The 27,799-nt window shown below is 36.6% G+C and overlaps 1 pseudogene; it reads left to right on the top strand.

Annotated features, from left to right (window-relative positions):
* The window catches only part of LOC122490504, a 43,608-nt pseudogene extending 30,102 nt beyond the window's left edge, over window positions 1-13,506 (top strand).
* The last annotated feature ends 14,293 nt before the right edge of the window (window positions 13,507-27,799 follow it).

Raw genomic sequence — 27,799 nt, 5'->3', positions numbered from 1 at the left:
TCCATCTTCCTTTTCTTAGCTCTCTGTGTCTAATCTGTTTGGCATTGCAGGCTTTTTTTCTTCTTCTTTTATTCATAAGTTTTTGATTGACAGATATTATTAGAAACAAACAAACAAACAAACAAACCATAAGATGTTAATATCTTTCACTCCTGAAAGCATATATTTACTTCTCATGAAACCTGCAAATGTTTCACTTGTTTTCCCACTTCATATTAATAGACATAGTTGGCAATATAATACTTAGTAGATTTATTCTTCAGATGCTAGTTTTTATGTAGAGATTAAGTTCACAAAAAACAATGTACACTTTCTTTAAATTCATTTCACTCTTCACATCGAAACTCCATTTCAGACATTTCCTCCTTAACGCTTCAACTCTTGTTCAAACACTGACAGCTTTTCTTAGGGTTATTCAAATTGGCTACACAAAGTTGGAATGTCTGTCTTTTCTGCACATTTTCTTCAGGTCATTATTAAAACCTCAAAATAAAAATAAATGGGATTTAGGGTAGCACTTAAATCACTTGGATAGCTTATGAATGAAAATTCAGTATTGGCTGACATCAGCTTAAGCAAGAATCAGGCTACATTGCTACGTGTTCTTGATTTTTGCATGCATCTGCAGATGAAATTACTGGTTTGCATTGGTTTGAGTTTGATTAGTTACTTGAATTTCCTATGGTAGAACTCTGTAAATGGTTGAATTAAAAAAAAACATGCAATGATTTCATTTATTATATGATTATTAGACTTAGCTGTGGACAAATAATAATAATAACTATTGATTTTGGCCTTAGGTATAACAAGAAGCCCAAAGCAATATATTTTATTTTAAATTGACTATTGTGAATTCTAAATCCCCCTTCAGCTGTCATTTATTTATTTTTATTTTTAGCTGATATATTTGGCATTTGTTTTCATGAACTTTATGAGAAAACCAAATCTCTTCCATGACTTCTTACTTATATATATTGTCCATCTATATATAGGTTGACCTACATTTTTTTTGTCTTCTTAATTAATTAAGGATTTCTGGCCCAGAGATTTTTAAATGACTTTGGACAAAAAAATGATCCACATCTGTGAAGTCACTCTATAATTCAAGCTTCATTTAGTGTTATGGCAAAATATTAAAGGGTAAGGGGAAGAAACGTGGGAAATTTTCCACTGGAATGGAAAACTAGGTTCACAAGAACATGAGGGTCACAGTCCTTTAAAAACTTCTATGTAAGGCCACATTAAATAATGATAAGAATAATAGCATTAAATGTTTGTATCTTTTAAATTATACAGAAATTATCAAAATGTATTTTTTCTAACCTCATTTTTCAATCTTAAAATTGCTGTTTCATATCCATTGTTCCTCCTGTTTCTGCAGTAACCTGAAATTATGTAGAAAAGACTTCATTTTTGACACCTCCAATAGGAAGCCCACACCTGAGAATCTGAAATATAAAACTCAGGTGCTCTAAAATCAGTCTTCAAATTTTTGTAAAAAGGGGACTTGGAGCAAAAGTTTTAGAGAGAAATATAATTAACCCAGTGTGGTTATCATTCAAGCTCCTGGTAGGAAACACATGGCATGTTCAAAAGGGGTGATTCAAGAGAGATTGATACTAAGATGTTTTGTTTTGTTTTGTTTTGTTTTGTTTTGTTTTGTTTTGTTTTGTTTTGTTTTACAAAGGTATTGGCAGGGTTAAGAAAAACCAACAAGGGATGGTTTTAGCAGAAAGCCGTTACCCACCCCCCCCCCCCCATGTTGGTGAGGTTCAAGTGGAAAGCTGATACCAGAACTCTGTCACACCTACAACTATAGGAGAGGTCTACTGAGCCTTTGAATTAAGGTCTCCACCATGATCAGCTTACAACCAGGCAGTGAAGGATGTAGCTTTATAAATGTCTTGTCTTTCTAATCAACCACTAATAGTTCCATTGACTATTAGTAGTTCACTAGTAGTTCCATTGGCCAAACGAATTAGAGGTCAGAGAGCAAGGAAATTCATTTGATGCAATTCATAAAGATCAGCTTTCAGGGGAACAGAGCAATGTGGAAGCGTGTAAAGCAGGTCTCTAGGATAAACCAAAAATATCTGTACCATTAATAAACTAAAATGCACAAAGTATTGGAGTGACTGGCTAAATGGTGCATTTCCAGGTAAAGGGATAGTATACATAATAGTATAAAATACTGTAAGAAATCATCCATATCCACTGCGAATGCAAAGTGGCTCATTTCCACTTTACTAAATCACCAGAAAAGGTTATTTTTCATTATGTAGTAATGACTGGGTTTTAAATAAGTTTATAGAAAAGAGGTGGTACTTTTTTAAATAGAGAACTCTAATAAATAGAAAACGCTAATAATTGTGTGTAGCAGCCAAATGCTTACCATAATGTAGGACAGTATCTTGTATTATGACAGTCTGTCAAAATTATTCACTCAAATTGTTTATTAAAGAGTATCTGTCTATTATTCTGTGAGCATAGAATCTATATTGTGTAGATGCATAAAGAAATGCCAAGTTGATCAAACGTAGAAATAAAGGGAACTAAGAGGGGAAACACTATTTCGTTGCCAATATCTTAGTCAATTCAACCTTAACACCCATAGTATCAAATGCCTCAACTTCACTTAAAAACTGACTTTGCCACTTCCTTATTTCTGTCAGTGATGAAGCCATGTTTTAAAGACTTTTATACCATTAATCAATGCATCATCTTTTTCTTCCTCCCTATTTTTTGCCTGGGCTTTGTGCATGTGCATTGTTTTCAAGAAATCATGCTTTTAAACTGACACTGCTACAGTGAACACACACACACACATAGAACCACACATGGGTATATGTGCACATGTGAGCTCACAGGTGCTTTGAAGAGGAAAATGCATACTATGATGTTCATGAAATCTAAGTTTAATTTGAAATAGAATAAAAGATTCAGAGCGAATATTGTAGACAAAATTGTATAGTGATTGACGCCAATATGACCAAAAATTACAGAGCAGAAAGCACTCTTTAGCATAGATAGGAGATAGAAGTACAGTTAAGGATGAAAATGAAATTTGATTTTACATGTGAAATCTGGGGAGAAGTTATTACTCAAAGAATAGCCGATACTGCTTGCTAGTGATTAAAATAAGATTCCTTGTGTTATCTCTTCAGATAAATTGTTAGTGTCTCTCATATTTACCAGTATTCTGATCTAGGACCCAAACCTCTGATGATCTATAATAAGCTTTTCTCAACAAAAAATAAGGGACCTAGTTATACAACTCCAGACATACTGTTCTTAAGATTCCTCTCTTACAGAGTTTAATTCAAACAGAAAATTTATCTTGGCTTTTCTGGTGTGTGTGTGTGTGTGTGTGTGTGTGTGTGTGTGTGTGTGTGCGCGCGCGCGCGCACGCGTGCACGTGTTACGTGTGTTAGGACCAAGGCATGCATTTTAAGAAGAGAAATATAAATATTTAATTTATTGCCTTGTAATGTGATCCTTTAAGTCACTATGTACTTTTTAAGTTCTTTCATGTGTTTAGAGAAAACAGAAGGCAGGAGATTCAGAAGGCCTTTCTGAGAAACGCCCAATGCTCAAATGTTTTGGTTGCATTTTTTTTTCCCTGAAAAGAGATCACCTAAAAAGGTGACAGTCTGCCACCTAAAAGAATTCTGATAGAACTAGCACATTTTTTGTGCCCAGTGATAACTCATAAAAATTGTCTAAACAGTTTGATAATCACTCAGGTTTTACTATAGGAATTTGTATATTAATATAGATTTTCTATAATTTGTTTATCCTCATGGCTTCATCCAATCCTCTAAACAATCTATAATGGAGACTGAGAAAGGCAAAAGAGCCAAAGTTTCATTTTAAAGGATTATCAGCTAATCTGTAATTGTCTATAAGCTTTTATTTTTGAAATGTCAAAGGGTACAATGCACTTGGTAATTAGAATGCTTGCACTCGCATTGGTGTCAAGTATAAAATACATTTTGCCGTATGAAAATACATTGGGTCAATTTTTGCATCTTCTTTTCAGATCTGTATTCAGAAGTTTTTCCTGGTCATTTACTTTTTTCATGAGAGGAATTGAACTATTGTCAGGAATATTTTTAACAGAGCAATGACAACAGTAATACAACAAGCATTTTTAAATGCCTACCAGTTGTCAGACATAGAGCTAAGTGTCTTAAATGGAATTTCTCATTAATTCTTACAGCATCTTTTTCAGACAAGAAGTTGTACCACTTACATATGAGGAAACTAAAGAAAAGATCAATTAAGTGTACTTTGCTCCCTAGGACAGTAAATGGACAATCAGATCTCACTGTTTTAACTCAGCCCTGCTGTGATGCTTCCTTAAACATAACTCTAACAGGGCTTTTTCCTTTCTTTCCTTTTTTTTTTAATAGGATAGACCATCAAAGGCCTTTGGAAATTAGAATTCATTAACAATCACAGGACCAAAAAGTATGAGAAATTATTTTTGTCTCAATCTCATGTAACAACAACATTGAAAATACTCTGGCCCACGGACTTAGGTACTGTTGGAAGGGAAAACGAAATTGTTCTAGATTAAAAAAACAAACTAAAACAAAAATTACTAAATAATCTTGTACAGGAGCCCAAAAAGTAAGAGAAAGCCAAATTGGCAAGCTTGAATGTTTGCAAAGTCAGTTTATCAATAGACATTACAAACCCCCTATAAACAAACTCAAGAAAGATATATTAACTTATTCTTCAATATCAAATTACACTAGAGAAAATTTATTCCAAAATTTAGAATTTTAATATTCCCTTCCTGTAAAGCTAAAAGTGAGGATCCCTCTGTATGGCTAGCAACATGTGTTTAATGTTTATTCTCTTTTACAGTGATACCCTTTAAGAAAAGTAAATAATTATATTTTATTCAAACCTAGATAAATACACTCACAGTATTAGCATACCATAAGTGATATGAAAATAAAGCCATCTTAAATTTATTCATAGAATAATGATGGCCCTTTTCTGTTTCTTATTAATGTATTTATACTTGCTCTTTATTAGAAATTTTTAAATTTCTGTAGTTTTTTTAAAGGTAATTAGTAAACATACAAATCATTTGATGGATTTGTTACATTGTGCACTATTTTATAAGAAATGAGACCTTTATTTTTTTAATGTTTATTTATTTTTGAGAGAGAGAGAGAGACACAGAGCATGAGTGGGGGAAGGGGAGAAAGAAAGGGAGACACAGAATCTGAAGCAGGCTCCAGGCTCTGAGCTGTCAGCACAGAGCCTGATGCAGGGCTCTTATCCACGAACTGTGAGGCCATGACCTAAGCTGAAGTGGACGCTTAACTGACTAAGCCACCCAGGTGCCCTAAAATGAGACCTTTATTAATGTTCCAAAAGCCAAATATAACTTCATATATATATGAAATTTCTTCCTTTAGCCTTTTCTAGGGACTTATTACAATATGACATATACTGTAAAGGTACACTTTGAAGAGAATTAGCATAGGGTTTGATGTTTCTGTGCTATACCTAACTGTAATAACCAAAGAGCAAAACACAGAGGGTATCATAGCCCTCACCTTGTTGGTTAACAGTCCAATATAGAACTGCAAAAGACTCTTTTTTATTTAGCTAGTAACTCTGTGTGATTGCTGTAGGCCCCATCTCTCTTTCTAAAATGTGAATTTAGGAACCATCAATAGTTTATGCCTCTGACTGATCTTCAAATAAGTAAAGATAGTCCCAAAGAATACCTTAAAAACAGATTTTGGAAAAGTTTTATTTGTAAATAGGATACATTACTAGTTCAGGCTACTTAACTGTCCTGGAAAAATCTATAAACCCTAGAAAATATACAGTTGATAATAAAGTATATTATTTTATAAACCACATAAAATTCATATTATTCTAAATTCATATTATGTTTTGAAATATCTAATTAAATTTTTATTTTCTACCCATCAATAATAAAACTATTCTCTCTTCCAAGTTACAGATGACATGTTTGAGGTATAAGGTGAGAAAAATGTTCCATATTAGCCTACTCCACATTGCTTAATGGAAACACGTTATAGCTTATGACTGAGGAACATACTTTTTTAACATTTATTGAACATCTATTAACACACTGCTTATGTATATCCACCAAGTTGCATTCTGGTCTTCTTTCTTCAATTAACTTACTGTGTAACCTTAATTCCTGTATCTCATTTATGTAAGATAATTAAACGAGGTGAACTATATTTCCAAATGGATATTTTTTAACTTAGAGGAAATAGTTGTATATGACAATAATTTCATTTTAATTCTATTAGTATCAGAATTGTTTGGACCTAGTTCAGCAGTTGAACTTTTGATGTTTCAAAAAAATCTTACTATTTGAAGGGTCGACCTATAAAATAACAAGATAGTTCTCTAGTGAGGTTCAGAGAAATATAAGCTAATTTTAGGCATCATGCGTTGTGTGTTCTGTTCTTTCCTAGAGGAGGACGAGGATAAGAGACCAAATAGATCTACAATGAAATCTAGTTAAATATAAAGGTTTATATATTTTCAGTGTTTGAAAGGGAAATATCAGTGTCCACATGGAGGGCTAAGTGAACACTGACCTTAAAACTAGGTGTGTATGTTGGAACTTTTCAAAGACAGAGCCCCTGCGTAATTATCTCCTATATCTTCAGAAAGACTTATCACAACAAGTAATTCGTGAACCTGCTAGATACTATCAAACATTTAGTATATGGATATTCTTATTCAAGTCTATTTGTTTGGCTTTCTTACTGGTCTAATCCCATAACTACAGATCAGAGGTGCAAAGAATTTGACTTCATTAAGTTTTTTTTTTAATTAATTGATTAATTAATTAATTTAGAGAGCAATTGGGGGAGGGACAGAGAGAGAGAGAGAATGCCAGGCAGATTCAGCATTGTCAATGTAGAGCCCAAGGCGAGGCTCAGACTCATGAAATGTGAGATCATGACCTGAGCCTAAGTAGGATGCTTAGCCAACTGAGCCACCCAAGAGCACATTGAAGTTTTTTTTTTAACTTCTATAAAATGTCCTAATTAACAATTCCAATAACTTACCTCATAGAGTTATATAACTTTAACCATGTCCCCCGCTCCAGTCATTATGAGCTCAACCAGAATGCAGTAGAACATACTAGGTTTTCAGAAGTGTAACAGCTTTTCTCATGCTTTTCTTTTTTCTCTACCTCATTCATGATGAAATTTCAATTTTTCTTATTTTATTCTTTTTTTTAAGTTTATTTATTTATTTTTAAGTAATCTCTACACCCAACATGGGGCTCCAACTCATGACTTACGATCAAGAGTCACATGCCCCTTTGAGCCAGCCAGGTGCCCCTCAGTTATCCTATTTCTGTCACTCACTCCATTTGATCACCATTGTCTATCCAATTGGTAACCACAATGTTTGTTGGTTTGCCAAATAAAGCCTTTATGACATTTTAGTGGATGCTGTCTGTGATTTGCTGTTCAGAACTTCCTTCAGGACTGAAAGATATAGTCCTTGCTGGTGTAAGTGCTTCCAGCTATTAGCCATCTTAGAAAATTGTCCTCAGCCGGAGAGGATCATTTCACTCCTGGTCTTGCTCCTTCAATGCATATCACTGGTGGATACATGATTATGTAGGCCCAGCCCCCTCACCATCAAGTAGAATGCTTCTGAGGAGATCTCCCAGACTCTGTTATTTATTTGGCTTCAGCAGATCCCTTTAAGACTGTATTTCAGTCTAACTTTTCCTCTTGCCTATTTTCTTTCTTTCCTCGGATGCTTATCCTACACATTTGTTTCCGTTTTAGAGTATGCTTTCTGAAAAGGTATCAGAATTATTTATCATCTTTGAACATTTTTTTTTTGGTTTTGTTCATAGAGTCTTAGTCATCCATGTCTCTGTAAACAAGAAATAAAATGAATTTATTTGTTAGAAATAATTAGATACAAAATATAGCATATAACATGTAATAGATTGTATAGAACAGAAATCAGACATATAGTTTTTTCCAATAAACTGTAGTTAACATTCATTGTTTAGCATTCATTCTTTTATAATTTAGTTTCCTATACATTCACTTTTTTTTAATTTAAATCCAAGTTAGTTAATATATAGTGCAAAAACGGTTTCAGGAGCAGAATTTAGTGATTCATCACTTACATTTAACACCCAGTGCTCATCCCAAAAAGTGCCCTCCTTAATGTCCATCACCTGTTTAGTGCATTCCCTACCCAACACCCCTACAGCAACCCTAAGTTTGTTCTCTGTATTTAAGTCTTTTATGGTCCCTCTGTTTTTATCTTATTGTTCCTTCCCTTCCACTATGTTCATCTGTTTTGTTTCTTAAATTCCACATATGAGTGAAATCATAATATTTGTCTTTCTCTGACTGATCTATTTCACTTAGAATAATCCTTTCTGGTTCCATCCATGTTGTTGTAAATGGCAAGATTTCATTCTTTTCAATCTCTGAGTAATATTCCATTGTATATACATACACCATATTTTCTTTATCCATTCATCTATTGATGGACATTTGGGCTCTTTCCATACTTTGGCTATTGTCAATAGTGCTGCTATAAACATTGGAGTGCAAGTGCCCCTTCCAATCAGCATTTTTGTATCCTATGGATAAATACCTAGTAGTACAATCGCTGGGTCATAGGGTAGCTTTATTTTGAATTTTTTGAGGAACCTCCATACTGTTTTCCAGACTGGCTGCCCCAGTTTGCATTCACACCAACAGTTCAAAAGTGTTCCCCTTTCTCTTCATCCTCACCAACATCTGTTTCCTGAGTTGTTAATGTTAGCTATTGTGACAGGTGTGAGGTGGTATCTCATTGTGGTTTTGATTTGTATTTCCCTGATGATGAGTGATGTTGATCATTTTTTCATGTGTCTGTTTGCCATCTGGATGTCTTCTTTGGAGAAGACTGTCTGTTCATGTCTTTTGCCCATTTCATCACAGGATTATTTGTTTTCTGGGTGTTGAATTTGATAAGTTATTTATAGATTTTAAATACTAACTCTTGGGGCGCCTGGGTGGCGCAGTCGGTTAAGCGTCTGACTTCAGCCAGGTCACGATCTCGCGGTCTGTGAGTTCGAGCCCCGCGTCAGGCTCTGGGCTGATGGCTCAGAGCCTGGAGCCTGTTTCCGATTCTGTGTCTCCCTCTCTCTCTGCCCCTCCCCCGTTCATGCTCTGTCTCTCTCTGTCCCAAAAATAAATAAACGTTGAAAAAAAAAATTAAAAAAAAATAAATAAATACTAACTCTTTATGCAATATGTCATTTGAAAATATCTTCTTCCATTCTGCTGGTTGCCTTTTAGTTTTGGTGATTATTTCTCTCATTGTGCAGAAGCTTTTTATCTTGATGAGGTCCCAATAGTTCATTTTTGCTTTTGTTTCCTTTGCCTCTCAGGACATGTCTAGTAAGAAGTTGCTGTGGCAGAGGTCAAAGAGGTTGCTGCATGTTTTTTTCTCTAGGGTTTTGACAGTTTCCTGTCTCAACATTTAGGTCTTTCATCCATTTTGAATTTATTTTTGTGTATGGTGTAAGAAAGTGGTCCAGGTTCATTCTTCCGCACTTGCTGTCCAGTTTTCCCAATACCATTTGTGGAAGAGACTGTCATTTTTCCACTGGATATTCTTTCCTGCTTTGTCAAAGATTAGTTGGCCATACGTTTGTGGGTCCAATTCTAGGTTCTCTATTCTGTTTCACTGATCTATGTGTGTGTTTTTGTGCCAGTACCATACTGTCTTGATGATTACAGCTTTGTATAATACAGCTTGAAGTCTGGAATTGTGATGCCTCCACCTTTTTTTAATTTTTTTCTTTTTCAACATTGCTTCAGCTATCTGGGGTCTTTTGTGGTTCCATACACATTTTTGTATTGTTTGATTACAACTTTGTATAATACAGCTTGAAGTCTGGAATTGTGATGCCTCCACCTTTTTTTTATTTTTTCTTTTTCAACATTGCTTCAGCTATCTGGGGTCTTTTGTGGTTCCATACACATTTTTGTATTGTTTGTTCTAGCTCTGTGAAGAATGCTAGTGTTATTTTGACTGGGTTGCATTGAATGTGTAAGTTGCTTTGTATCAACATTTTAACAATATTTGTTCTTCCAATGCTTGGGCATGGAATGTTTTTTCAATTTATTTGTGTCTTCTTTAATTTCTTTCATAACCTTTCATAATAGTTTTCAGCATGCAGATTTTTCACCTCTTTGATTAGGTTTATTCCTAGGTATTTTATGGTTTGGTTGCAATTATAAATGGGATCAATTCCTTGATTTCTCTTTCTGTTGCTTCATTATTGGTGTATAGAAATGCAACTGATTTCTGTACATTGATTTTATACATTCACTAATTTAAGTTGGACAATAACTCCCTTTGAACATGAGTATAAATAGGACAGTGGATGAATTATTCTCTTAGATTTTTCTATAAGTTATGAAAAAAAAAAGAATTAATAAAAACCAGACTCTTATTTTTCTTTATTCATTTAAAGTTATTTTTAATGGACTTGATACCATATTTACAAAGATGTTTTCCATCTTTCCTTCTCTGTATCAAAATAAACTGTTCCTATAACTTTAACTTGTACTACCAAAGTATCCTGACTGACTATTCATATATTTTGCCACATGTAGAAAACACATATAAAGATATTATAAAAATGTAATGATATGTAACCTTGTTTTAGCAGAATCAGGTATTTAGTCTAAGCTGACTCCAAGGAAGTTTAATCCATGGAGTAAGGAAAGGATTTAACTAAATGTTGGCATATCATGAGTGAAATCTTTTGAAATCCAGAGTAATAGGGAAGACAATCAAAATGGGAACTGAGATAGAAAATACTAATTGTCTAATTAAATCTGCTTCCTGATTCTGAGTAGATGTGCCATTATATCTGTTAGGTCTTGCACATGAAGTCCAAAAATTCCTTTCATGACTGATTAAATTCAAGGTCCCACATTAATCACAAGCTGTGTGTTTATCTTTCATTTGTTTCTCTTAATTAAAAAGAAAAATGGAAATTTAAGTAGTTACCTTCAACAGAATTACAGGAAAAGGTAGCAGACATATGTGACCTACTTTATTTAGAGATCAGTAAGTTAAATGTTTTAATATTTTCACATAGGAATTATCCAATAAACAGATGCACACATTTAGCTCAATTGAATGGAAGAAAAATAGACTATAAATCTTCAAATAAAAAATTACTCAAGACAAACCCACATGGATTATTTTAAGAAAACTGTCAGTTAACATTAATGACTTCATGTGATGAATTTCAACACAGTATGGCTCCCTAAACCCAAAGTGTGCTGTTTTGCAGCAGCGTCTTCATTTGTTCCTAGTCTAAGGCAATGAGTGCTGGCAGTAGAACTGGATAGGGATAACAATGCTTCAGGTGGATACATCCCTCAAGGTGAGAAACCTCCTACAGAAGACCAGCAACAGCACATCTCTCTCAGTGGCATATTCCAAACCATAATGTACCATAACCAAAGGAGCAGGTTGGTAGAGAATATAATCATAGTGCTGTCAGATTTAAGAAATAAATATTTAGGACATTCAGTTCAATTTACATTTCAGATAGGCAATTACTAATTTCTCACTGTAAGTATATACTAAATATTGTATCTTCTATTTTATCTGGCAACTCTATATAATAAGTTTCCAAAGACAAATAAGAAGAACATATTCAAAGGCCAATAAGGAAAGAAGAAACCATTTAAGGTATTTCACAGAAAATTTAATACAGAGAATTGGTTACATGGGTATTGGAAGGCCTATGAGAGCAAAAGGGAAATAGTGAGGTCACTCGGATGTTAGTAACTACAGGAAAGAGCTATGATCTGCAGGTCTGAGGCACAAAAGGGAGGGGCTTATTTCCTGGAACCCACAATGAAAGGAGAGGTAGCAGAGCTGTACCTAGACCTTGATAAGCGGCCCCACCATTGATAGGCAACATGGGGAAGGAACCACCCAAGGTAAAGTATGAACCCCGCAAAAAGTTCCAGGTGGGATTAACAAGACCACCAAGGAAGACAAGGAGCCGACTCTGACTACTGTGGAAAAGAGGCTTGCTCTTGAATTGGTGTTAGCTACTGCTGTATTAATGCTGATATCAACCCGCCTTCTCCTCCTCCAACCATTGGTAGAGCCCAGCCTGAAACAAGCTGGCCAGGAACTCTAAGAAATACCATTCCCCTCTCCTTAAAATACACAGAGAAACACAGAAAGTGTGAAGGCAATTCCTCAAAGACCATCTTTTTGAAAATCTGGAGAAAAGAATAAGGTTCAGAAAAAAATTAGAACATTAATTTAAGTTCCAAAATTAACAAACTAAAGAATTAACAGCTGAAGTGACAGAATTAATAAGAAAGACAAAGACTTTATGTAAGTATAAATAATTTCATCAGAGTGGTTAGGATAATATTTCTCTTATAAAAAGAATTTGATTTCCTATAAGCTGCAAATAAATTTGGCAAGGTAAAATTAAAACTATTTTAACTAACAGGCAGAAGAGAAAAATGGCCAGTACCAGAGATCAAATCAATCAAATGGAGGAAGGTCCCAGAGAATTTTCTTAGTGTTAAAAACACATAAAAAAAAGAAAGAAAGAAAGAAAGAAAGAAAGAAAGAAAGAAAGAAAGAAAGAAAGAAAGAAAGAGCTAGACTATTCTAGGAGCCTCATCCAGTCTGGTGGTCAATCTTGCCACACTGACAAGAGTACATGATGCTAAAAATGCAGCAGATAACTGGCCAGGTGGGCATGTTCAACCCCATGGCCATCCCATTTGGGGCTCCCAGCACCCACACACCAGCACTGATACAGCAGCGAGAGGCACTGATGGCGTCATTTGTGCCGGATGGCCACCTGAACCCCATGGCTGCCTTCACTGCTGCTCAGATGCAACAGATGGTGGCCCTCAAGATGAACGTCCTGGCAGCCTCACCGTAACCCCAGCTTCAGGCGGCAGCACCTCTCCGGGCATCAATCACCAGCTGTGCGTGCCTAGCGCCCCAACCCCTACTGGGGTGACTGGCTTCACGGGCCTCCCAACAGGCCAGTGGGCAAGCTACTGTGGAAACAGTTTCCCACTGGTATCCCTACCCCCCTACCCAGCACAGAGGCCCACCACCACAGGCTCCCTGCAGCAGGCTACTGGAATCAAAAGTATTCAGGTCCCACGGCCTATTGTGCCAACTATGGTCAGATAAGACAGGCCTTTCCTCAGCAACTTCCATTGATCCCCCAGCAACAGAGAGAAGGCTCTGTGAGCTCCAACCTCCCAGCCAGCGTGCAAACCGTCAGCCAGGCCGTGAACGTCTTCCGGGGGGGGGGGGGGGGGAGGGCATGAGAGGCTCAAAGTGCAGCAGAAGCGGCCCAGAGACGCCAATCGCCCTTCCGGTGCACCTACAGGTCTCTCCCTTCACCCCGGGGGGAAGACCAGGACACGTGCAGGGCAGGATGCTTAATGGGCTACATTAAAAAACAAACCTCTCTCTCTCTATTTGAAAATGAGAACTTTTGACGTATCAGCCAATATCAATCAAGCTGAGGACTCCAGACACTCAGTGAACTAATATTTCGTTAAGGAAAGTATAGTATCTGTGAGATTCAGAGGGCACGTGCTTGGGGAAAATATATATGACGTAAAGAAGAAGACAATGAAGAAAATGGGGGGGGGGGAGCACAAAAAATGGCATCTTCTCAACAAAATAACTTGAGACCAGATGGGGATGCTGAAGGGCTGAGAATCAGGAAGAAACGCAGCTTACTGATCCCCAGAGCTTTTCTAGCCTGAGGGCTCTAGGGCAAACTGGGGCAGGCTGGGGCAGCTAGGGCAAGCTGTGTGGCCTGGATGGTTCCCAGGGGACAGCTAGGAAGATGCCAATGAGCATCTCTATTATTCCTTTAGCTATTTGGGGACCAAAGGACCAAACTTTTTATTGCAGATGTGTAGCTCGATGTCAACCAGAGGGGTCATGGAGGAGAACCTCCTTCCCGAAGCGTGGGTGTTCTTGAGACAGCTTAGCATGATTGTCTGAAAAATGTAATGAAAAATGAAGTTTAAAAACCACAAAAAAACCAAAAAGGGGAAAATGCTTCAGTGCTTTTAAAAGAGTAAAATAATAGTTCTTTTATACTTTGAGAGGTGCCTTCATTATCCTTGTTCAAGTCTATGACGCTTTCCTACAGTTTTATGTATCATATGTCTGGATGGAGCCATTAAGATGAACACATGGGTGGGTGTTTGGAGATAGTAACAAAAATATTAAAACACATTAACCATGAAGTGTGAGAAAACAAGGAGGTGAACAAAGGGACTGACATAAGCAAGATAATTGTGAAAAGTTTGTAAATGCTTCTCTTTCCCCTCTTAAAATCCTAATAAGTATACAGAATTTTTTAAAAAGCATTTGAAATACCTATAAAATAGAGGAAAAATTAGGAGAATGCAGATTTTAAAAAAATTAAAGGAAAAAAAAACCCTATAGATGTTAGCATTACTGCTAAAATCCCAGAAGTTGTAGTGCTGTACTTTTGCAGAGTTGAGTCTCAGGGCGAATCCCTTCTCCCTGCATGCTCTCGGAAGCCATTGACCCCCAGAGCCAGGCCAGCCTCACCCAGACTTGCAGGCTCCTGGGTGCCCACCACTGGTGGAGGCTGTGCCCCAGGCAGTAAAGACCCTCCACCAGCTCTTGCCTGCCTCGCACTGAGATCTGGATGCACTATCAGATCATTCTCTCTCTGCAAACCCTCAACCCTTTCTGCTTCAACACCTTCCAGAGATTTTCCAGGCAAGGGAGACCTGGGAACTTTCACCCTAAAACAACTAAACAACACAAACGCACACATACAAAAGCCTTGAAGAAGAGAGAAAAAAATAAACAATCTTTGAAGATTTCTGAAAACTGTTTAGAAGGAATTTTGAAAAACAAGGATGTTTAAATTATGCTGGTTCAGTTTTTTTGTAAATATATTTGCATATTTTATAAGGCTTTTAATTGTACTGATAGAGAAAATAATGAGGAAAATTACGTAATAAAAGCACAAAATTTATCTTTGGTAAATTATTTATTGCAGTTAAAAAAGACTATTAAAAAACTCAAAATCAGAAAAAAGCACTGAATTATTGAAGAAGACATATTTTAAAGTATAACATATTTAATATAATTTATTTGCTCCTTTGGGAAGACTTATTTTGGCATTCTCCTTGATAGCCCTTCTCCCATTGTTGCCCAGTTCATCTGGAAGCCAGGACATCTCAGATCTACCATTTCTTTCTTTCTTTCTTTCTTTCTTTCTTTCTTTCTTTCTTTCTTTCTTTCTTTCTTTCTTTCCTCTTTCTTTCTTCCTTCATTTCTTTCTTTCTTTTCTTTTCTTTCTTTCTTTCTTTCTTTCTTTCTTTCTTTCTTTCTTTCTTCCTTTCCTCTTTCTTTCTCTCTCTCTCTCTCTTTTTTTTTTTTTTTTTAGAAAAACAACTATCTGGTTACTCTCCTGCTTTATCTTTCCATTTTGTTGGTTAATTATTCTTTTTAAAATTGTTTTTTTCTTTCTCTTGGCTCCTCCTTTGGGGATGTCCAGAAGAAAACAAAAACAAACAAACAGTTGAAATTCAATACAACTTATCTTTTCACACTCAACTCCGTAAAATTCCTTGTAACTTTCTGTAACTATTAGTTGGTGCTTTCTCTAGCTTAGCCCAAATTAAGGCACATTTTAAAAGAAAAAGAAAGAAAAGAAATGGAAAGAATTAGAGAAGCAAGGAGACATGGAGATACAGAATAAGATACAGGCATTCTAAAATCAATCAAATGTAGTTATAGAAGTAAGAAAAACAGGAAGAAATCAGATACACAATAAAAAACTACTTCTTAAAATTGAATATTTCAGAACAAAATGGCGTATCTAGTACTAAGCAAGTGAGTATCATAGCCAGGACATTTTGGTGAAGTTTCAGAGTCCCAAGAATAACATTAAATTCCTAAACGATTCCATAGACAGAATTCTAGTTCCTTACAAAAGAACAAATACCAGACATTTCATCAACAACTCTGCCAGGAAACAATAGAACAATATGTTTAAAGTCATCAAGGAAAACTTTACAAATTAGTAACTAAATGTCCAACAAAAGTGGCATTCAAAACTAAGGAGAAATAAAGCCAAATAATATTTTGGTTTCTTTCCAAAAAAATTTTTGAAGGAAATATATAGAGATTACTTCCTCAAAATGATACAGCATAAGGAAGAAAGAGAAAGATATAATTGAAAACTGAAAAAAAGGGGGGATGAACAAAGAAACCAATAAAACATAATAAAAGAAAATTAAACAGAAACCAGCTAGTATTCACAGAAAACACTTTTCAAGTGTAAATTTATTGAACAGTGAAAGTAATTTTAGAAAAAAAGGTTTTGATTTGTTGAATAAATATATTGGTAGAAAATGTAGGTAAATGTAAGGAGGTAGGGTTCTGAATGGGACAAAACAATGATGCTTTGTTTGCTTTATAAACCCTAACATAGAAACAGAAATAGCAACTGGAACACCAAAGAGAACACAGAAGCAGCAATTTCAGCAAAACCAAGTTAAAAGTTATCCCCATCACCCTACCCAAATGCCCTGAACGTGAATGAAACAGCAAATCCTTCATAGACCCCTCATGGGTTTAATAGCAGTACAAGTAGCTGGGAGAAGAAAAAGGGACTACTAATAGTTCTAAAGTCTCAGAGTCCAATAAACCCCAGCAGATATTCCCATGCATATTGAGAAAATCGGGAAACAAGAAACAGTATCTATAGGCTATAATTTGTGGGTGGGAGGTTAAAAATATTTACCAAGCCTCACTACACTGGCAGCATGAATATCAGAGTGTCCTGGGGTAGCTTATCTCTGAAGAGCTAAGGTGTCAAATATGGTGGCTACTACCCATATATAGCTATTAAGCTAGTCTGGATTCCAATTTACTGATAATATGAAATACGCACCAGGTTTTGGAGACTTAGTGGCCCCTCCACAAAAAAAAAAAAAAGAGCATAAATTATCCCAGGCTTTTATTTTGATTTAAAATTAAAATGTTAATTATTTATGATAAATAAGATTGTGTAAAATGTATTGTCAAAATTAATTTCATCTGTTTCTTTTCATTTTTTTCTAATGTGGCTAGTAGAAAAGTTAAAACTGCTTATGTGATTCATACCCATATATCAGATGGTGCTATTCTAGAGGCTCAGACATATCTCAGAAATCTTTAGAAACTGACAGAGACTTCCAAATAGTGGGGGTAGAATTAAAACTGAGTAGAAAAGAAACACTAGAATAAATGAACAATTTCAGATACTGGGATGAGAGGGTTCTTTAAGAGGTAGTTAAATCCAAAATGTGGGACTTTATATAGGAAAAATGACTGTTTCTCTGGAAAATCCATTGTATGAAAAAGGGAGAGGAAATTTAGAAGTATAAAAGAGACTTACAAAACACGACCAAATTAGATAGTTTATACTGTCTTCAACTTCATTATTTCTGTATCTCTAGTATCATATCAATAATAAAGCCCATCTCTTGAATTTTTCATTTCAGATATTAAGTTTCTAAGTTCTAAAATTTCTATTTGATTATTTGGTTTTGCAGTTTCAACTTCTCTGCCTTGAGTTACCATTCAATAACCTGTGGTATTGATACTTTCTTTATACCCTTGAATATACCTGTAGTGGGTGGTTTAAGCTCTTGATTTGCTAATAACAAGATTTTTGTTACCTCTAAGGCTGTTGCTATTGATTTTTTTGTTTTTCCTGGCTATGAGTCACATTTTCATTCTTCCTAAGTGTTTATTATATATATATATATACATATACACACACACACACACACATACATATGTGTATATCTATATCTATATCTATATATCTATATATATATACGTATGTATATATATATATATATATATATATATATAAATGAACATTGTGATACTATGCTGCTGAGTGTTGTGATTATGGTGTCTTCCTTTAAAGAGTGTTGATTTTTATTTAAGTTTAATTACTATCATTTAGCCAGGACTCATTCAGTTTTAGTTTACATTGAAGATAGATCCACTATAATCCTTGAGTTAAGACTAGATTAGCCTTTGCCTCAGTGTGTGGCTTTTCTTTTTTCTCATTTGTATTCCTATTATGTTCAACAAGGTGTCTCCACTCTGGCTAATGGATGTGTTAGTATCTCTTAGAACTTCATGACCTATGAAATCTCCATCCAGTTTTTAGTTTCTCAATGACAGTTCTTTCTCAGGCCTCACATAACCTGCATATGTGTTTAGTATTTGGTCAAAACTCAAAAGGAAACCTATGCAGATTTCTGAGAAATCAGAATCCCTGGAATCTGATTTCTGACACTTCCACCTTGCTGACCTGATGATCTTTAAAATTTGTATTCCATTTCCTAGTACCATAGTTTGCAAAGTACATTATAAGAGAGGGTAAACATGGAACTCAAATCAAGTGTTTTCCTTCTTCAGGACCATAGCCATGCACTATCTGCTTTCCAATGCCCACCCCCCCAAATTGCCTCATATTGTCTGTCAAATTTTACAGTTGTTTATAGTTGGGAAGAGCCAGGTCAACTATAAATTATTCTATCACGGAAGAGACTAGAATTCTACAGGGAGAAATTGATTAATCTAAAGTCATAGTGTGAGAACATCCTCTCAGAAAATTATAGACTAAACAGATATGTAAGTTTCACAAAATTTGGCCACTTGTTAGTTTACAGAGGGAAGTTCAAATCTCCAAAAATAAAAACTTATGGACACTAGCACTGGTGAATTTGTAATTGAATAAAAAAAAAGGTATACAACTGTCTTAGTCATAAAATAATTCATAATAACTTAAAAGAATTTAGAATACAAAGTATGTTCTTTTGCAACAATAAAATAAAATTAGAAATCAATAATGGAAAGATATCTAGGATATCTGCAGATGTTAAGAAATTAAATAACATATTTTAATAACATGGGTCAGTGAAATCAAAATGTAACATAGAGAGCATTCTGAATAGGATGAAAATGAAAATACAACATATTATAATTTGTGAGATGAAGCTAAAATAGCACATAAGGGAAATTTATATCATTGAAGAGTTCTGTTATTTTTTTGTTTGCCTTAATAAACAAGAACAAAAAGAGTAAGTTCTACCCAAAGTAAGTAGTAAAAAGAAAATAGTAAAGATCACAGCAGAAACTGATAAAGTGAGAAACAGAAAAATAATAGAGAACATTAATGATATCAACTATTTTTTTGTAAACATAATATAAATTGAAAAAATAACACAACTTATCAACATAAAAAGAGAAAAAAGTTATCAACATCAAGAGATGTCTATTTTAGCTTCAGAAATTAAGATAATAAATTAATATTAAGTATGCTAATAAATTTGACAACTAAGATAAAATGAAAATAAATTTTAAAAAACATGAATTTTCAAAGTTGACTCAAAAAGAAATAGATAACTAGACTTCTGGGGAAAATGGCAGAATATGAGGATCCTAAGTCACATCATCCCACAATACAGCTACATAACACACACATCAGTGTAAATTGCCCAAAAATTGACCCAAGGCTGGCAGAACAGACTCTTCACAACTAAATGCAGAGAAGAGGCCACATCCAAGAAGAAAGGGTAGAGATGTAGTGGGAGCCAAAGAGACTCAAGGGACTGTCTGCAGGAGGAAGGAACATTGTGGGCATGGAGAGGAAAGAAGACTAAATCCCACAGCAGGCACTCCAGGTATGGGGGGCCCACACAGAGAAGACAAATCTCCATAAACTTTGGCTTTGAAAAGCAGAAGAGTCTAATTATAAGTGAGGCTTAACACCTGGAACTTTAACAGTCAGCATGCTGGGCTCTGAGAGAGCCAGCAGGGGGCATTTCCATCCTTAAAGAGACAGCCACAACAGACAGCCCTGCCAAGATACAACATAGAAGCAGCAATTTGATAAATACCTGGGGTATTTGCAGCAAACCAGCATGGAACATGCTGGCAGCTGCCTCTGAGTTCTCCTGTATACCTGCCCTCTCCAATCAGCCTTTGGCTGGAGCCCGTTGAAAGTGGTGCCACAAGTCTGGCAGTGTGCAAACAGCCTCAACAGGAGTCACTGCCACTCTAAAATGACTCCTGCCCTAAGGAGAAAGAAAGATAACCATGCACACCAGTCTTACTGTGGCCTCAGTAGTGGCAACAGGAGCAGAGGTATGGTCTGACTACAGGCCCCACCCACCAATGAAAGCTTCTCAGGGGATAATACAGGGAAAATGCCTTGCAGTTCAATGCTACTGCATCTCTGGCATATGTCTGGTCTGACTCACCTCAAGAAGGAGAGCCCAAGGAGGCCCCAGACTAGCCTATTAACAACACAAAGACCAAACCCTGTCCACAACAGGCAAAAAGAGCCATTGCAGATGACTGACTGAAGACAAATCTACCACAGAGGGGCACATGCAGCACACACAGGAGGCACCCCTAAAGAACCAGGTGAACAGGGGACACAGCACTTTAAGGCACAACAGGAACTCTTCTTCATAAGGCCACTATTTACAAGAGCAGGAGGTGTAAATGACTTTCCTAACACATAGAAACAGACAGACTTAGACAAAATGAGAAGACAGAGAATATTCCTCAAATTAAAAAACCAGGACAAATATCACAGCAAAAGAGCTAAATGAAACAGAAATAAGTAATATGCCTGATAGAGAATATAAACTAATGTCGTAAAGACAGTCACTGGGTTTGACAAAAGAGTGGATGATCTCAAAAAACATAAAACATAAAAAAGAACCAGCCAAGGATGAAGAAGTCAATAAATGAAATTAAAAATACACTATAGGGAATAAATAGTAGACTAGGGGAAGCAGAAGAATGGAACAGTGACCTGGAGGACAGAGTAATGGAAAGCAATCAAGCTGAACAAGAGAGGGAAGAATGACTAATAAATAATGAAAATAGATTAAGGGGAAGGTGGCAGCATAGGAGGATGCTGGGCTCACCTTGTCCTGCTGATCGCTTAGATTCCACCCACATCTGCCTAAATAACCCAGAAAACTTCCAGAAGACTAGCAGAACAGACTCTCTGGAGCCAAGTGTAGACAAGAGGCCCATGGAAGAGGGTAGGAAGGGCAGAGAGGTAGTGTGTGCCACAGGGACTGGCGGGAGCGAGCTGGGGTGGCTGAGGGGCAGCTCACCCAGCAAGGCAGAGCCCATGAGTCTGGCTTCCAAAAGCAGAAGGGCCAGACTGCGTGAGTTCTGACAGCTAGCGGGACTTAACATCTGCAATGTTAAAAGTCAACAGCTGTGCTCTTGGAGACGGGGAGGGCGAGAGGGCACTGGGAGGGAGAGTTGCTGAGCCCCGGAAGACAGAGCTCAGCTCCGTGGGGAACAAAGGTGCTGGCAAGTGCCATCTCCCTCTCCCATTCCCCAGCTGAAATTCCAAAGGAACCAGTTCCCATCACCGAACTTCCTTCCACCATGCAAACACCCAACGCTGTGTTTCTGTGGATCCATCCCTCTGATGGGTCTGCCTCCCTCCTGGTGCTGCAGGGCCTCTCCCTCAGGGGAGCATCTACGGCAAAGTGAGCTGAGCCTGCCCCTCCCACCCCTGTGCTCCTTTCGGATCCACCCTGACTAATACGCCAGATCCCATCCAAGCAGCACCACAAGCCTGGCAGTGTGCAAGTAGCCCAGACAGGGGCCACACCACTCCACAGTGAGTCCTGCCCCTGGGAGACGGGAAGATAAGGTACACACGAATCTGACTGAATTTGACATAATTCAGCATCCTTTCTTAATAAAAATCCTCAAGAAAGTCAGGATAGAAGGAAAACACTTAAACATCATAAAAGCCATTTATGAAAAGCCCACAACTAATATCATCCTCAATGGGGAAAAACTGAGAGCTTTCCCCCTGAGATCAGGAACAGGACAGGGATGTCCACTCTCACCACTGTTGTTTAACATATTGTTGAAAGTTCTAGCATCAGCAATCAAACAACAAAAGGAAATCAAAGGCATCAAAATTGGCAAAGATGAAGTCAAGCTTTCACTTTTTGCAGATGACATGATATTATATATGGAAAACCCAATAAACCACCAAAAGTCTGTTAGAACTTATACATGAATTCAGCAAAGTTGCAGGATACAAAATTTATGTACAGAAATCAGTTGCATTCTTATACACTAATAATGAAGCAACAGAAAGACAAAAAGAAACTGATCCCATTCACATTTGCACCAAGAATCATAAAATACCTAGGAGTAAACCTAACCAAAGATGTAAAAGATCTGTATGCTGAAAACTATAGAAAGCTTATGAAGGAAACTGAAGAAGATACAAAGAAATGGAAAAATATTCTGTGCTCATGGATTGGAAGAATAAATATTGTTAAAATGGCAATACTACCCAAAGCTATCTATACATTCAATGCAATCCCAATCAATATTGCACCCTCATTCTTCTCAAAACTAGAACAACCAATCCTAAAATTTGTATGGAACTGCAAAAGACCCCGAATAGCCAAAATAATAGTGAAGAAGAAGACCAAAATGGGAGACATCACAATCCCAGACTTTAGCCTCTCCCACAAAGCTGTAATCATCAAGACAGCATGGTATTGGCACAAAAAACAGACACATAGACCAATGGAATTGAATAGAGACTCCAGAATTGGACCCACAAACGTATGGCCAATCTTTGACAAAGCAGGAAAGAATATCCAATGGAAAAAAGACAGTCTCTTTAACAAATGGTGCTGGGAGAACTGGACAGCAACATGCAGAAGAATGAAACTAGACCACTTTCTTACACCATTCACAAAGATAAACTCAAAATGGATAAAGGACATGAATGTGAGACAGGAAACCATCAAAACCCTAGAGAAGAAAGCAGGAAAAAAACCTCTCTGACCTCAGCCACAGTAATTTCTCACTTGACACCTCTCCAAAGCCAAGGGAATTAAAAGCAAAAATGAACTATTGGGACCTATGAAGATGAAAAGCTTCTGCACTGCACAGGAAACAATCAACAAAACTAAAAGGCAACCAACAGAATGGGAAAAGATATTTGCAAATGACATATCAGACAAAGGGCTAGTATCCAAAATCTATAAAGAATTCACCAAATTCCACACCCGAAAAACAAATAACCCAGTGAAGAAATGGGCAGAAAACATGAACAGACACTTCTCTAAAGAAGACATCCAGATGGCCAACAGGCACATGAAAAAATGCTCAACGTCGCTCCTCATCAAGGAAATACAAATCAAAACCACACTCAGATACTACCTCACGCCAGTCAGAGTGGCTAAAATGAACAAATCAGGAGACTATAGATGCTGGTGAGGATGTGGAGAAACGGGAACCCTCTTGCACTGTTGGTGGGAATGCAAACTGGTGCAGCCGCTCTGGAAAGCAGTGTGGAGTTTCCTCAGAAAATTAAAAATAGGTCTATCCTGTGACCCAGCAATAGCACTGCTAGGAATTTACCCAAGGGATACAGGAGTACTGATGCATAGAGGCTCTTGTACCCCAATGTTTATAGCAGCAGTTTTAACAATAGCCAAATGATGGAAAGAGCTTAAATGTCCATCAACTGACGAATGGATAAAGAAATTGTGGTTTATATACACATGGAATACTACGTAGCAGTGAGAAAGAACGAAATATGGCCTTTTGTAGTAACGTGGATGGAACTGGAGAGCGTTATGCTAAGTGAAATAAGTCATTCAGAGAAAGATAGATACCATATGTTTTCACTCTTATGTGGATCCGGAGAAACTTAGCAGAAGACCATGGGGGAGGGGAATGAAAAAAAAAAGTTAGAGAGTGAAAGAGCCAAAGCATAAGAGACTCTTAAAAACTGAGAATAAACTGAGGGTTGATGGGGTGTGGGAAGGAGGCAAGGGTGGGTGATGGACATTGAGGAGGGCATACAGATGGCCAATAAACACATGAAAAGATGCTCAACATCGTTCATTATTAGGGAAATGCAAATCAAAACTACAATGAGATATTACCTCATACCTGTCAAAATAGCAAAATAAAAATTACAGGAAACAGCAAGTGTTACTAAGGATGCGGAGAAAAAAGGAACCCTTGTGCACTGTTGGTAGGAATGCAAAGTGGCACAGCCACTGTGGAAAACAGTTTGGAACTTCCTCAAAGAATTAAAAATAGAATTACCATACAATCCAGTAATTCCACTACCGGATGTTTACTCAAAGAATACAAAAACACTAATTCAAAAAGATATATACACCCCTATGTTTATTGCAGCATTATTTACAACAACAAAATTATGAAAAGAGCCCATGTCCATCATAGATGAATAAATTATTACATATATAAGAATAGATAAATCATTACAAATACAAACAAAACATAAGTATATAATGGAATATTATCCAGCTCTGAAAAGAATGAAATCTTGCTATTTGCAATAATATGGATGGACCTAGAGGATATAATGAGTGAAATCAGTCAGAGAAAGACAAATGCCCTATGATATTACTTACATGTGGAATTTAAGAAACAAAACAACCAAAGAAAAACAGAGACAAACCAAAAAACAGACTCAACTTTAGAGAACAAACTGATCACTAGTGGGAAGGTTTGTGGGGGGATGGGTGAAATAGATGAGAGAGATTAAGAGTACACTTATTATAATGAACACTGAGTAATGTGTAGAATTGCTGAAGCAGCATATTGCTGCTTTATGAAACCAATATAACACTGTTTATACTGGCATTAAAATTTAATAAAAACATTGATAACTTATTTATTTTATTTTTTATTTTTTAAAATTTACACCCAAATTAGTTAGCATATAGTGAAACAATGATTACAGGAATAGATTCCTTAATGCCCCTTACCCATTTAGCCCATCCCCCCTCCCACAACGCTTCCAGCAACCCTCAGTTTTGTTCTCCATATTTATGAGTCTCTTCTGTTTTGTCCTCCTCCCTGTTTTTATATTATTTTTCTTTCCCTTCCCTTATGTTCATCTGTTTTGTCTCTTAAAGTACTCATGTGAGTAAAGTCATATGATTTTTGTCTTTCTCTGACTGACTAATTTCACTTAGCATAATACCCTCCAGTTCCGTCCACGTAGTTGCAAATGGAAAGATTTCATTCTTTTTGATTGCTGAGTAATACTCCATTGTATATAATATACCACATCTTCTTTATCCATTCATCCATCGATGGATATTTGGGCTCTTTCCATACTTTGGCTATTGTTGATAGTGCTGCTATAAACATGGGGGTGCATGTGTCCCTTTGAAACAGAACACCTGTATCCCTTGGATAAATGCCTAGTAGTGCAATTGCTGGGTCATAGGGTAGTTCTATTTTTACTTTTTGAGGAACCTCTATTCTGTTTTCCAGAGTGGCTGCACCAGCTTGCATTGCCACCAACAATGCAAAAGAGATCCTCTTTCCCCGCATCCTCACCAACATCTGTTGTTGCCTGAGTTGTTAATGTTTGCCATTCTGACAGGTGTAAGGTGGTATCTCATTGTGGTTTTGATTTGTATTTCCCTTATGATGAGTGATGTTGAGCATTTTTTCATGTGTCTCTTGGCCATCTGGATGTCTTCCTTGGAGAAGTGTCTATTCATGTCCTTTGCCCATTTCTTCACTGGATTATTTGTTTTTTGGGTGTTGAGTTTGATAAGTTCTTTATAGATTTTGGATACTAACTCTTTATCTGATATGTCATTTACAAATGTCTTCTCCCATTCTGTCGGTTGCCTTTTAGTTTTGCTGTTTGTTTCCTTCACTGTGCAGAAGCTTTTTATTTTGATGAGGCCCCAGTAGTTCATTTTTGCTTTTGTATCCCTTGCCTCCAGAGACGTGTTGAATAAGAAGTTGCTGCGGTCAAGGTCAAAGAGGTTTTTGCCTGCTTTCTCCTCAAGGATTTTGATGGCTTCCTGTGTTACACTGAGGTCTTTCATCCATTTTGAGTTTATTTTTGTGTATGGTGTAAGAAAGTGGTCCAGGTTCATTCTTCTGCATATCACTGTCCAGTTTTCCCAGTACCACTTGCTGAAGAGACTGTCTTTATTCCATTGGCTATTGTTCCCTGCTTTGTCAAAGATTAGTTGGCCATATGTTTGTGGGTCCATTTCTGGGTTCTCTATTCTGTTCCATTGATCTGAGTGTCTGGGCTTGTGCCAGTACCATACTGTCTTGATGATTACAGTTTTGTAGTATAGCTTGAAGTCTGGGATTGTGATGCCTCCTGCTTTGGTTTTCTTTTTCAAGATTGCTTTGGCTATTTGGGTTCTTTTCAGGTTCCATACAAATTTTAGGATTATTTGTTCTAGTTCTGTGAAGAATGCTGGTGTTATTTTGATAGGGATTGCATTGAATATGTAGATTGCTTTAGGTAGTATCAACATTTTAACAATATTTGTTCTTCCTATCCAGGAGCATGGAATCTTTTTCCATTTCTTTGTGTCTTCCTCAATTTCTTTCATAAGCTTTCTATAGTTTTCAGTGTATAGATTTTTCACCTCTTTGGTTAGATTTATTCCTAGGTATTTTATGGTTTTTTGTGCAACGGTAAATGGGATTGATTCCTTGATTTCTCTTTCTGTTGCTTCATGGTTGAGGTATAGAAATGCAGCTGATTTCTGTGCATTGATTTTATATACTGCGACTTTGCTGAATTCATGGGTCTGTTCTAGCAGTTTTTTGCTGGAATCTTTCCATATAGAGTATCATGTCATCTGCGAAGTGTGAAAGTTTGACCTCCTCCTGGACGATTTGGATGCCTTTTATTTCTTTATGCTATCTGATTGCAGAGGCGAAGAGTTCCAATACTATGTTGAATAACAGTGGAGAGAGTGGACAACCATGTCTTGTTCCTGACCTTAGGGGAAAAGCTCTCAGTTTTTCCCTATATAGGATGATATTAGCGTTGGGTCGTTCATATATAGCTTTTATGATCTCTAGATATGATCCTTCTGTCCCTACTTACTTGAGGGCTTTTATCAAGAAAGGATGCTGTATTTTGTCACATGCTTTCTCTGCATCTATTGAGAGGATCATATGGCTCTTGTCCTTTCTTTTACTGATGTGATGAATCACATTGATTGTTTTGTGGATATTGAACGAGCCCTGCATCCCAGGCATAAATCCCACTTGGATGTGGTGAATAACTTATTAAATGTATTGTTGGAGTCGGTTGGCTAATAGCTTGAGGATTTTTGCATCCATGTTATTCAGGGAAATTGGTCTATAGTTCTCTTTTTTAGTGGGGTCTCTGTCTGGTTTTTGAATCAAGGTAATGCTGGCTTCATAGAAAGAGTTTGGAAGGTTTCCTTCCATTTCTATTTTTTGGAACAGCTTCAAGAGAATAGGTGTTAACTCTTTCTTACATGTTTAGTAGAATTCTCCTGGAAAGCCATCTGGCCCTGGACTCTTGTTTTTTTGGCAGATTTTTGATTACTAATTCGATTTCCTTACTGGTTATGGGTCTGTTCAAATTTTCTATTTCTTCCTGTTACAGTTTTGGTAGTGTATATGTGTCTAGGAATTTGTCCATTTCTTCCAGATTACCCATTTTATCGGCATATAATTGCTCATAATATTATCTTATTATTGGTTTTATTTCTGTTGTGTTGGTTGTGATCTCTCCTTTTCATTCTTTATTTTATTTATTTGGGTCCTTTCCTTTTTCTTTTTGATCAAACTGGCTAGTTGTTTAATCAATTTTGTT

This window comes from Prionailurus bengalensis, chromosome B2 (assembly GCF_016509475.1).
Source record: "Prionailurus bengalensis isolate Pbe53 chromosome B2, Fcat_Pben_1.1_paternal_pri, whole genome shotgun sequence".
NCBI classification, from domain to species: domain Eukaryota; kingdom Metazoa; phylum Chordata; class Mammalia; order Carnivora; family Felidae; genus Prionailurus; species Prionailurus bengalensis.
This window is presented reverse-complemented; position numbering and strand designations above follow the sequence as displayed.